The sequence below is a fragment of the Nicotiana sylvestris genome, chromosome 12 (genome assembly GCF_000393655.2).
Source record: "Nicotiana sylvestris chromosome 12, ASM39365v2, whole genome shotgun sequence".
In the NCBI taxonomy this organism is placed as follows: domain Eukaryota; kingdom Viridiplantae; phylum Streptophyta; class Magnoliopsida; order Solanales; family Solanaceae; genus Nicotiana; species Nicotiana sylvestris.
In genome coordinates, this window is record NC_091068.1 from 50,476,524 (window position 1) to 50,490,480 (window position 13,957).

Below are 13,957 nucleotides of genomic sequence, written 5' to 3' on the forward strand. Positions count from 1 at the left end.
GCTAACCTCCCTGTGGGCATTTTGCTTCTAGAATATATACTTTAAAGGATCCAACCTGGTGATGAGGTAAGCAGTATAGGCCAGTAGATAATGCCTAAGCTTCTGAGTGACCCAAGTTAGGGCGCAACAAGTCCTTTCCAACAGGGTATATTTGGCTTCATAACTTGTGAACTTCTTGCTCAGATAGTAGATCGCCTGCTCTCTTTTCCTGGTCACGTCATGTTATCCGAGGACACATCCAAAAGAATTCTCCAAGACTGTCAAATACAGAAACAAAGGCCTCCCAGATTCAGGTGGGACCAGGACTGGCGGGTTCGACAGATATTCTTTGATTTTGTCAAAGGCTTCTTGACACTCATCCGTCCATTTAATCGCTGCATCTTTCTTTAACAGCTTGAAGATGGGTTCGCATGTGGAAGTCAACTGAGCAATGAATCGGCTAATATAATTCAACCTTCCAGCAAGCTCATAACCTCTTTCTTGGTTCTTGGAGGAGGCAACTCTCGAATAGACTTTATCTTTGTTGGGTCTAACTTGATGCCCCTTCGACTGACTATAAATCCCAAAAGCTTTCCAGACGGAACTCCAAATGCAGATTTAGTCGGATTTAGCTTCAAATCATATTTACGCAGCCGCTCAAAGAGTTTTCTCAAGTCCCGAACATGGTCATCCTGGGTCCTGTACTTGATGATCACATCGTCTACATACACCTCAATTTCTTGGTGCATCATGTTATGAAAAATGGCAGTGATGGCCCTCATATAGGTTGCCCCGGCGTTCTTCAAACTAAAAGGATTACTTTGTAACAGTAGGTGCCCCAGGGTGTGGTAAAAGCTGTCTTTTCCACATCCTCTTCATCCATCAACACCTGGTGATATCCTGCATAACAATCTACGAAAGACTATATCTCATGTTTGGTGCAGTTATCAACAAGGATGTGGATGTTTGACAAAGGGAAATTATCCTTGGGACTAGCTTTGTTCAGATCTCTATAGTCCACACACACTCGAGTTTTACTGTCTTTCTTTGGTACGAAAACTACATTAGCCAGCCATGTGGTGTATCGGACCACTCGAATCACCCCCGCTTTCAACTGTTTTGTGACCTCTTTTTTAATCTTGTCACTGATATCAGTTTTGAACTTTCTTTGCTTTTGCTGAACAGGAGGATAATCGGGGTAGGTTGGCAACTTGTGAACCACCAAATCGACACTTAGTCCTGGCATGTCATCGTATGACCAAGCAAACACATCTTTGAATTCAAACAAAAATTGGATCAATGCATTCCGAGTTTTTTCATCTGTGTGAATGCTTATCTTGGTTTCTTTGACCTCTTCAAAACTACCCAAATTAACCGGCTCAGTATCATTTAAGTTCGACTTAGGTTTATTCTCAAATTGTTCCAATTCTCGATTTATTTCCCTAAAAGCCTCCTCTTCATCATTTTCCGGTTCTTGGTTCATTATTTCACAATTAGACAGCATGTTTGGATCTGGGCATGAAGTCCGCAAGCATGTCATGTTATTGAAATTTGCATTTAACAGAACTAAAATGAGAATAAGGAAAATGATAAGATTAAGCAAAGAGACATTCATAGATAATGAAATATTAATTTCATTTGATTTTTGATCTGTGATTTTTTTTTTTAATTTTGTTTTTTTTTTCAATTTTTGAAGATAGAAGGGTTTACATCAGAAAGTAAGATAATAAAGTAAAACATCCGGATCACACCCTAAGATGATCCGGATGCAGAAAGGATAGCAAGACTGGCTACTAAGACTCCCATCTGATGGGGAACTTTCATGCTTGGCAGCCATTTTTTGGCTTTTCTTCTATCTCGGCAATGACTGCAATGGCCTTCAGTGCCGGATCAAATTCCTCAGCTTCACAAATCATCCCGACTATTGGCCCGATGTTGTGGACAAGCAACAGATTGTTCATCACATCCAGAGCTTCTTCATCCCGAAAAACGATTCTTTCAACTTCAATCAAATCTTCAACTGCCCTTTTGAGGGTCCAACAGTCCTCTGTACTGTGTCTCACTGCTCTAGAGTGGTCACATCTAGCATCAGCTCGGTGCAAGGGGGACTCGGGGTTTAGCCGATTCGGGGCCACTGACTGCAATAGATTTAGCCTGATTAGCTTTTGGAACAAGCTTGAATACGATTCACCAATATGGGTGAACTGATTCTTTCTGAAAGGCTCTCTTGGGCGAGGATTGTATTGGGGATCATTTGGTTGAGGATTATATGGATCTTGGTAAGGATGGGCATTTCTGGGAGGTGGAGCTCGATTTTGTGTATAATGTTGTGGCTGCGTGTAAGATTGCGCGCTCATCACCGCATAGGGAGGCAGTGCCACGACATAAACATCATCTTGAAGGGGACAATAGTGTGGTGGGACCATATGAGACACATATGACTGGCTGAATGACCTGCAGGCCCCCTTGAGCTTGAAACCATCATGACTCCCTCCTCACTCCCATTTCTATTCATCAAACCCTCCGAACCATTTTGAACATCTGGTGATGTGGCTTTAAAAGCAGCATGAATCAAGATTCGGCCCATTTTTAGACTGTTTTCAACCATTTCCCCAATTTTGATAGCCTCAGCGAATGACTTACCCACAACAGACATCATGTTCTGGAAGTAGTCAGCCTCTTGGGCTTGCAGAAAAACTGTGACCATTTCAATTTCGTCCATTGGAGGCTTTACCCTGGCAGATTACTCACGCCATTTGACAGCATATTCGCTGAAGCTTTCCGCGGTTTTCTTTTTCAAATTGGACAAGGAGTTTCTGTCGGGAGCGATGTCCACATTATATTGAAACTGGCGGACAAAATCTCGAGCCATATCATCCCACACATGCCAATGAGTAATTTCTTGATCCGTATACCACTCAGAAGCAATTTTGGAGAGGCTTTCCCCTAAATAGGCCATTAGCAGCTCCTCTTTTCCACCAGCACCCCTCAGCTAGTTACAATATCATTTCAGATGAGCGACCAGGTCTCCGTGCCCGTCGTACTTTTCAAATTTTGGCATCTTGAAGCCAACTGGCAAGTGGACATGGGAAAACATACAAAGGTCGGAGTATGAGACACTCTTTTGGCTACTCAGACCTTGCATATTTTTCAAGCTTTGTTCTAGGCTCTTCATCTTCCTAGCCATTTCCTCTTGCTCTGGATTTTTAACAACCTTTTCTTGCTCCCCCGAGAGATCATATTGCGGAGGTTTAGTGAAAGAGTACGGGGTCACATATGCTATTTCTGACTGAAGCTGTGGACCCTGAAAGATGAACATTGGAGGCAGTGCCTTTGAAGCCGGTGCCTAGGGGCGAACCACAAAAGGCATGCCAAGATCATTGGAGGGAATTGGAAGGTGCCCGCATGGAATACACGGGTTTGGCACAGGGGCATTGGTAAACTCACTTGACCTGGGGATCAACTCAGGGAACACAGGGATTGCACTTGGCGGTTCCCTACCATTAGACCAGGCGTCCCACATTTCCAATATACGGAGATGCAACATCTTATTCTCTTCAGCAGCTGCTGATTCTAGCTGCATAATAGACGATGTTGGGCTATCCTCAGGACTGATGATTGGTAGATTCCTTGCAAAGTCCATCCGTGCCTTTGGATTTTGTGAAGGAGGGGAGGCTAGACTACCAACAAAACAACCTCCAAAACCTGGCTAGTTTGCACATCCAACAACCTTGTTAGTTTTGAAACATTTAACATATGGGAAATCGCACGTTGGGATGCAACATACTTGACAGTTAAACGCTTCTACCATGTGTTTGAATGGTTGCATGTTTCATCCCGACCTTAGTTAACCCTTTCAGTATGTACCCGTTTTCTTTTATTTCTACCTCTCTTAATCACTCTTGATTTTTTTTTCCATTTCGTTTTTGTTGCTCTTTTATTTTTTGGCACTCTTTTTTTGTTTTCTTTTTGTCACTTTTTTTTCACTCTTTTTTTTTCACTCAATTTTTTCTCTCTCTTTTTTTTTTTAGTTTATTTTTCACTCAGTTAATTTTATGGCTATGATCGAATCCGATGAGGATTGCCTACGTATCATGACGCCGCATGAATCAGATCTTGCGTAGTTCGGGAAGATCGAGAATGGAGTAAATAAGCTAACTCATTTTTTTTACTTTTTATAAAACTCAAACCATGAAAGGTTTAAGACCAAAGAAAAACATTTTTTGATTTTGATTTTTTTTTATTTCTTTTGGAATTTTCGGAAAAATGCTTTAAAAGAAGAAAGGAATTTTTTTTGGACTTTTGATTTGATTGATTTTTGTTTATTTATTTTTGAAAGAGAGACTTCTAAAAATTTCTTTTCTTTTTATTTGAGCTTTGAGAATTTCAAAAGTAAGAAGAATTGTTTTTGAATTTTTATTTGTTTTCTCTTTTTCTAAACAAGAAAGAAAATATTTTTGGATTTTGGATGTTGCCTCTTAATTTTCGAAAGAGGGACTATTTAAGAAAAATATTTTGGACTTATGAGATTTTTTTAATTATTATTATTACAAAAGTAATTCTAAAGAAAAACGAAAATATTTTTGGACTTCAATTTTTCAAGTTTTATGACATTTATGAAAGAAAGACTTTTAAAGAAGGAAAAGAATATTTTTTTTGAATTTTTGAGAAAAATACTTCAAAATAAAGGAAACCCACAATTTGGATTTTGATATTTGATTTTTTTTTTCCATATGAAAGACTTCAGAAAGAAATAACTAAAGAAAAATATTTTTGAATTTTTTAAAATTGGGGTCAGAACCGATGAGATTTGCCTACGTATCTCACATCCGGTGAGAATCAGACCTGCGTAGTACGGTCAGTATTGATGGAACAGGGGTAACATGGCACTTGAATTTTTGGCTCATTTTGAAATGATTTTTCTTTTTTCAGAATTTCGGCAGAGTTTCTGAATTTTCTAAATACCTACCTCTCACTTTTATTTTCCTTTTTTTTTTCTCTTTTTTTTTTGATTTTCTTTTTCTATTCTAGAAACCAGTCAACATGCAAGCCGAAACAAACAGATGCGCAAATAGCACATAAGATGAATCAGGATGGTCTTTTTAATTTGGGTACACCTGCCCTAGACGGACCCAACCCCTGTGTTGAGTCCCCAAATCAAATGCACATGATGCAAACAAGCGTTCCTACTAGGGATCTGGCATGAGGATGAGTTATTCTAGGTTTAAAACCTGGGTGTATTGTTCTAGACTTGGGTTATCCGAGCGGACAACTGGGGACGAAGAGGGGGCAACGTACCGGGAGCACTAAAGTCGATCCGGCCTTGTTTCTGGCCCAGCTTCGATCTATTTGGTATAATTTCTACAGAAAAAGCGGGCCACACGGACGTGTGCACCATTTTCAGAAGACTTAGAGGGGTGGCGTAAGAAGACATTTAAATACAGTTCAAGTAATATCAAAGCGGTAAATGACAATTAGCACATTAAGTCCACAAAATACAGTATCAACAATAAAGCCAAATAAAAATCGCATTTAACAAGCTCGAAATCTTGAACCCTGAACCGGAAGTTCTGGGTTCTTATCCCCAGCAGAATCGCAAGAGCTGTCACACCTCCTTTTTTACCACCCGAGGGTATATAAGGGATTTTTGCCAATTTAAGTGACATTATTCGAAATGGGATTATTTATTTAATTCTTAGAGTCACCACTTGGAATATTTTAATTGGTGTCCCAAGTCACCGGTTTATTTTAAATCTCAAATCGAGGAAATTTCGACTTTCCTTTTGAAGTCTGCGAACCAAAAATTCTAAGTAAGGAATTCTTTTAACCCGGAAGAAGGTGTTAGGCATTCCTGGGTTCCGTGGTTCTAGAACGGTCGCTTAGCAATTTATACTTGGCTTAATTGTTTAACTACTCATTTTTAAAACCTATGTGCAATTATCTTTTACCGCTTTTAATCACTTGATTTATTCGTAATTAAAGAATTGAGTTACGTATACGTATACTCTTTTCCATTGACGCGTCAAAATCATGTCACGCGAACATGTCCACGATTAATGACGCCTTTTGTTGATTTATTAAGAAAAGTTTGGTTGAAATTGCGCGAACGCATCCCTAGAGTCTTTTATGAATTTAATTTGCAATTATATTACGCGAACGTATATATAATCGCAATACTAATATAAATTGGGCCTAAAGAAAACTACGATGGTTTGAATTAATAAGAAGTTTGCGAGGGCCATGAAAAATTTAATAATGGCACACCTCGATCTTAAAGAGTTGTTACTAATTATAGGAGGGCCATGGGTTATTTAATTTTGTTTATGTCACACCTCGAATCTAATTTTTAAGGATATTTGAACTAATCTTTTGAGGGCGATAATTATAGCTTACTTAATATGACAAGCCTCAAATCTAAATTTAAAGGGGGCTAATTAATTAAAGAAGGCTTAAGGATTCGAAATTATTTTTAAGGAAAATGTTCAAACCAACTTAACAATTAGCAGACATCGCATGAAAAAAGTTGATCGTTCAAAGAAGGCTTGCGCCGACAACGGCAACGACATCTAGACGAGGAATTGGGCTCGAAAAAGAAACAGGCCTAAACATTATAGGGTATACAATTTCCATTTGCTAGTGAACTCAAGTTTTGGGCCCAAAGGGAACCCAAATTTTGTGAAAAGTGTGGACATCAAAGGGTCTGGAAACGAGATCGAGTCCCCATGAAGCAAATAAACCTGGACATCAAGAGCCTTGGGCTCTAAACAACCTTTTTGTAACCCAAATCCGATTAGACTTGAACAATTTTAGTAGAGTAAGCATGAAATACATTAACCAATCGAGATGCAAAATGCAGAAAATAGAGATGCCATTCGTTTAAGCATTAAAATTACTGTCATGATTTCCATACATAGTGAGCTTGACAGTAGATTCCCTAAACATCAGATGTCACAATGACCCAATAGTCTTTGAGCTTATTCATCTTTAAAGAACAAAATTCCGAACCAAGCCAAATCATTTGTGAAGGTTAATCTGAAATTAAATATCACTGATATTGCAACAACTCATTCAAAACCCCAAAGTAGTGCTGTCTATCCCATACTAAACCTATAATGACAGTATCAACCACCTAACGACCTTTGGCAGAAAGAATTCAAACATGCTAAAACCATAATAACAGAAGTCCAAATACAAATCTAATTCATATCAACAAGGTTAATGGTATGAATAAATACAAGAGGTAATGTATTAAAAGCATAATTTTACATGGAATGTGAATGAATCTTCAGTAAGACAGCTTGACATTCAACTAAAACTCAGGTTTACAACTTCAACATGCTTCAAACTCAAACTTCACATATTGATAAGGTCCAAAATGTACCTGGTTACAACAACAAAACAACAGAGAAAATGAGTTCGAATTTAGGAAGAGAAATAACAGCAGCACATCAACAACACCAAAACAACCAAACAAACAGCACTACTCAGCCTTTTTGGACCAACTTTGAACCCAGAATGACCAAAATTCTTAAAGAAGTTTTAAACTCTGAAGATGACAGCAGAACTAGGCCAACTTCTACTAAAAATGCAAGGGATTTTAGGTCTTTTTAGCTCAACCGTTTCTACTTTTTTCAGGTTTTTAATCTCTGAAAATCTGCCTTGATAATGAAGTAACAAACCTTTTATAGAGGCTTCTAGGGCAGCAGAATTGGGTTTCAAATTTTACCTATTGCCCTTTTTCCAATTTTCGTTTTTGCTAGTTAGTCCTTAAATTCAAATTCTGTTTATTAAACTAGCCCAACCCTCTCTTTCCTGGAAACTTCCTATTCAGTTACCTAAGATTCCCCTTGATTAAATTCCCTAAACTACCATTAAACCCTCTGTTTTTTACTTCAAGACCAAATATGGGTCAGGTCAACCCAAACAACAAAACAAAATCCTTGGGCTGTTATTGGAACGGGTCGGAAATAAACCAGAGGCCCAAAACTCCACCCAACCACATGAGTGTTTTGAAACTCAATAATCTGACCCAAACAAATTAAAACTCAAATGATGGCCCTAAAAAAACTCAATCATTTTTTAGTACTAACTATGAAAAACAAACAGAATTAATTCTAACCTTTTAACAAAATTAGTCCAAGATTAACTCATAACTACTTCTTATCCGAATTTTAACTAATTAAAGAGAAAATGAAAACAGAGAGAAAAGAAAAAAGAAAAAGAAAGAATGAGGATAGAAGAGAACAAAAGCAAGGAAAGACATGAACATGGATACCTAAGGTTGGAGATGAACAAGCTTGAAAAGCTTATCCGACAACTTCCGATTTGAACCAAAATGAGTGTTAGTCGAGTTGTTATCGTAAGAACAACCGTCTAACACTCGTCTTAGGTCGAAATCCCTTCAATGCTTGGAGAAAATTAAACCGGACCCCTTTTACATGATAGGTCAAAGGCTGGAAAGGACTTAGAGTTCTTTTTAGATCTGAAATCAAAAAAAGATGGAGAGGATTTTGGGGAAATCGATGGTGGTTTAGTGTTTGAGGGGTTATGGGGAGTGTGTGGTAAAGTTTTGGGCGGATTTGGAGGCCAACCGCCGGGGGGAATGGCGGAGGTTTACAGGCGGCATTAGCGTTCTTACACTTGGGGAAGATGAAGCAAAGAAAGTACATGAGTTAAACTGAAGGGGGTTCGGAAACTTTAATTAAATAAGGGGGAAGTGTTTAAGCCCTTGGATAAAAGGAAATGAAGGGCCCAAATTGATTTTAAAACTTCAAACTCAAAACGACGTAGTCTCACGCCTATACTACGTCGTTTCAAAGGTCTTGGGGGCTGACGTCTTGGACCGGTTTAAAGCGTGATTGGGCCGGATCTTTGAGCGGGTTTCAGGGGATCTTGAATGTTTGGGCTGATATGAATTGGACCAAACACAGCTTCTCTTATTTCATTTCCCTTTTCTTTTCATTTTTCAATTTTCTTTTCTTTTCAAATTAAAATAAACCCAAATTAACTTCTTAAAACTAAATTAATTTACCAAAAATAATCTAATTACCCTTTATAGTAATTACAAAAATTAATTAAGTCCTAAATTAAAAGAAAAAGCTATAAAATTCAAAAATTAAAAGGTTAAAATGCAAAATGAGTTATTTTTTTTGTGATTTTTTATTTTTATAAACAATTATCTTACTATTTAACCTAAAAAACGTAAAATCAATCCTAAATGCAAATGCGAAGTATTTTTGTATTTTCATGAATTAAACTAAAAATTAAACACACACAGAAAATTGCAAATAATTAAGAAAATTCTACAATAATTTTTAAAATGACAAATAATTAAAAGAAAAATCTAATTCTTTGGGATTTTGTAGGAGTAATTCATGTGAGGCAAAAATTACGTGCTCACAAACTTAAGGGAGTACTTGTATTAATTTTGCTCTAATTGGTTCTGAGTTCCATAATTACTATACTATTATGATTCTTGCCTTATTTTACCTAGTTTCGAACTACTATATATATACATACTCTCTCATTAACACAAACACACGAACGCATTGGTTCAAAAAGCTCTCTCACACTCAAATACTTTCTGCTATCTCTTTGATTACTTGCTATTATTCTGAGTTAGCCGGCTGCAAGCCAAGACTAACTATTGTGCTTTCCTATTCCTCACTTTGTGTTTACCATCCCTCTACTGGTATGTTCTGAGTTCAATTTAAGTCTCAAAACCAATATGTTTCTTTTACTACTTCAGTTTATCATGTTTCTCATTTGTTTCTATCTATGGTTCTGTTACTCAACATGCAATTGACATGTTTACATTACTACTTCATCTATCATGCTAATCTAACATTCTTAGGTTTTTCAGAACATGTTCTACCCCCTCCCCTAGTAGTATGTCTTAACATGACTCTACCTTGCTTTGAATGCTTGTCTACTGTTATCCAGTTTTGATATGCAACCTGATCTGTCACTTTAAATGGTTGATTCTATGATTGTTTCTGAAACTCCTACTGTATTGGTACCAATATCTATCCTTTAAAATCCTTTGAACCCCTTTCAAGGCTTCTCTGATTCTGTACCTATGTGCATCTGTGCTTACTATGTGCCCTATACTTACCCCAAATCCCCATTACCCCTTGAGTGGATATGTGAACCTGTTTGATTCCATGTATTGAAGTGCTGATGAACTTCTTCTAATTTTGTAATTGGTTTGATTGATTGTCAGTCACCTTACCCTTTTCAAAATTGTCTTATTTAATAACTCCCTATTTTTTTTACAAAACTATTTCAAGCAAATCCCTTGTAACACTGTTTTCCTACTGAAACATTTTCAAACTGTGTCAAGCACTCTCACTCTACTCCTAAGTTACTAGGTTCTGCTCCCTCCAGTGTGCGTACTGCCTTGGGATCCTTTTGAGAACCCTCTGAACTCTGGCACACTGAGGATGACCCTTCCACACTGCACTTACTCAATTTGGCTCCAAAGTCTAGGTGTGAGCACTGCCCGGGATTCTTGAGATCCTTAGGGAACTCTGACATACCTGGACAATGATATTGTCTATGAAATTGGCATTTGAGGCTATTGGAGGTTTTTGGGAAATCACATGGGCCTGCTTCAGGCTCCCTATAGTGTAACTTCCTGTTTTTTTTTATCTATTTATGTAATTTATTCATCTGGTTTGTAATAATTTGTAAACGAATATTGGGGTGACTAGTGAAAAAGGGTGGGTAGTTACATATTTGTGGGGTAATATGGGTAGAAACCATGCCTATAGGATTTTATATTTGCTACGTTTACCTTACCATGTTAGAAATCATGCCTATAGGTCTCAAGTGGTTCCAATAATAGAAATCATGTTTATAGGTCTTAAAACAACCTTCACGAGTAGATACCATGCCTATAGAATATGATCCTGTTTAACTTTTGTTATAACGAGTATTTACATGTGTTTCCATTTGTTATCATGCCTACAAGTTTCTAACATCAACTATTAACAATTAGATATCATGCCTATAGGGAACAACACTAGAAATTCGGCATATAGATCTAAAATCAGTCTAGTTTAAATAAGTCAATCCAGTTCATGATTAGTTTATTTTAAAACTGGTCTAATTAGTGATTTGTTTTCCCTGAAATGAATTCTTTCGAGTACTGCTCTAATTTACTATTAGAAAGCATGCCTATAGGAACTCAAGAGTCTGTTTTAAAATTTGCCCACTATTTTACTATATCAAACGTAGTCATCATGCTTTTAGGACACCACTATTCAGCGTGTAGGCAAGCATATATGGTGTTTTCAAATCCTGCAACTCTGAAACTGTTTCTGTCACTTAATGTTGTTCTGATTTAACATGCTTAAAGATAGGGCCACTACTTCTGAGTTTATAAAATAAACCGCCTATCTTCTATATTGATATTCACTTAGACATCATGTCTTAGGATACCGTTTAACAATACGACCCTTATTTGTGTTTGAGTCGTGCTGCTTACGTGCGTTGTTTGTGGAGGTAAACTTGAGCCTCTAGTTGCTTCTTTTTGCCTTATGTGCGAAGGTCCTATTTGTTCTTGCCTATCGCCTTAGTATTTTCTCCTTTAAACCTTAGGGTTTGTCTAGAACTGCCTATAGGTAGAGGTCCTAAATTTCCTCCAGGACCATTAAGAAGGGACGGGTAACAGCACGCAATAGAGATCGCTAACCAACACTCGTTTTAATAACCACTAAGGGGTGGGAAGAGTTGATATAGGATATGATGACTACATGCTAATGTCACGTGTAGCCCCTTATTGAGGAGTGTTTACCGGACATTGTGTGGGGTGATCCTGTAGGCTAACCAACCTAGGGCCTCTCCTTTCCCAAATCCCTTATGTTTAAAACTTTGTTTTATATGTATGCAACTTGTTCAAAATCTTTGTCTTATTATTTGAGTTATACAACGTCCAACGTGCTTTACTTGCAAATTATTTGATAAATCAACTATTTATGGACTAATTCCTAAATATAAGTTCGGCCGAGACCCACCGTTATGGACCGCGAGGGGTGCCTAACACCTTCCTCTCAAGGTTATTTCGAGGCCTTACCCTAAATCTCTGGTAATGCAAACCAATCCAAGAGTTAATCGCTCTAGGTGTCCTAACACACCATAATCCGTTAGGTGGCGACTCTTCAAATACCCAATTCCCAAAAGAAAATAAGTTATTACCCTAATGAATGTCGAAACCCCGGACTTCCCTGCGAAGGGAAAAAAGGGGGCGCGATAGTGTGCATGAAATGCAGGCCCTGTAAAATAAAAATGTACTGAGTATGTAAGGCATGAAAATTAGTACGTAAAAGACATAGATGAAACATGGAATACATAAACACATTTTTAAATCTGAATAACTTTGTAAATTCTGAAACGTTTATAACGTCATGCACATACGTATAAATGTTGTGTCATGCATAGGTATGGGTGTACATAATATCATCAAGCCACTGAGGGCATCCCATCATATCGTCTCGGCCACTGTGGGCAACATCATCAACATATACCAGTTGATCAGGTGGTGGTGCGTATATAACGCCGTAACCTTTTTCCATATCCCATATACATATATTTACATATATGCACGTATATAACACCATCTGATCATGGGTCGATGTACATGTATAAATGAGTAAAATGCATGAAAAATACGTAATAATCTCAATATTCCTTCCAGATAAACTTTTCCAACTGCATACTATTCTGAGACCCATGAACAGAAGATAATAATATTTTTCACGGGGAATCAAGAATATAGACACTCCTACTATTTCTATGAATAGAGTAATTTATGAAAACTGTGTGTTTGCTCGTTTCTCCAGTATAATTTGGACAATGCCAAAAGAAATAAGGGAGGGCCTTAACATACATGTTCTTGGAATTATTCGAATGAAATGAAGCTTCTGTTTCAGTGAAATATGTTGAACGAGAATTTTCTTGAATCCTTTAAAATTTTTGAAACGAAATTGTTCATGCTTTTCACATCTTGGTGTAGTATGACAGTTAGCTTTTTAATTTGTAAAATGTTTCTTGCTTTTGAACTTACACGTTCTTGGTTTCAATGCCAAAGACATGAATTTGAAATGAAACCAAAGACATGAAATTGATTTGGTTTCAAAGTTCTTGGGACTTGATTTCAAAGTTATTATCTTAACTAGGTAATTTAAAATCAAGTCTTACTTAGTTAGGTCTTTAGTGGCCACATGGCATAATGACTAAAATAAGAGTCATTTTCTTGTCATGGTGGCTTTGTGTTAGTTAACTGGGTAATGTTTCGTTACCCGATAATTAACCAATTACCCGCATAATTTAAAAATTACCACAAATTACTTAAAATTCTATTTATTTTTAATATGCTATATATATATATATATATATATATATACATACTCTATACATTATACTACCGTAGTCATATGATATCTTGCATGGTACTAGTTCATAATTATCGGGTATTATCGCTCGACCCGTAATTTATTCCAAATTGGCCACTTTTAACGAAACTCGTTTTCTTTTAATTCGTGTACCCCTTTATCCTTCATGACACTCATTTATCGCTTGTTATAAATATCGTAAGTACGTTAACGTCAAGATGATCTCATCCCTGAGTCTACGTCGGTTAACTGAAAACGAAATTTTAACATATGAAAACGCGAGATGTAACATCCTTCCCCTTTAGAAACATTCATCGTCGAATGTTCAACTCCCCGTGATCTATATAACTTTGGCAAGGTCGCCTCTATAACAACACCACTACCAACTCTTCCCGTAGAAGCTTAATAATCCAACGACACATAGGACCATAATTATGAATAACGACAATAGCCTCACATGACCAACGATAATAACCAACACAAGAATTTATACTCGAACCATATGATTATGACATCTCATTCGGACCCTTCTCTGGAGGAGGAAATAAGTAGGGATATATAGACTTCATGTTTTCCTCGGCCTC

General features: G+C 37.2%; 1 protein-coding gene across 3 annotated transcripts in view; it reads right to left on the reverse strand.

Annotated features, from left to right (window-relative positions):
* Positions 1-7,153: 7,153 nt before the first annotated feature.
* LOC104240256 (amino acid transporter AVT1A) overlaps positions 7,154-13,957 on the reverse strand; it is a 51,197-nt gene continuing 44,393 nt past the window's right edge. For all 3 annotated transcript variants that reach the window (XR_011404443.1, XM_070165369.1, XM_070165371.1), the window contains one exon: positions 7,154-7,360. The gene's annotated coding sequence lies outside the window, so the exon portion shown is untranslated. The remainder of the gene's footprint in view (positions 7,361-13,957) is intronic.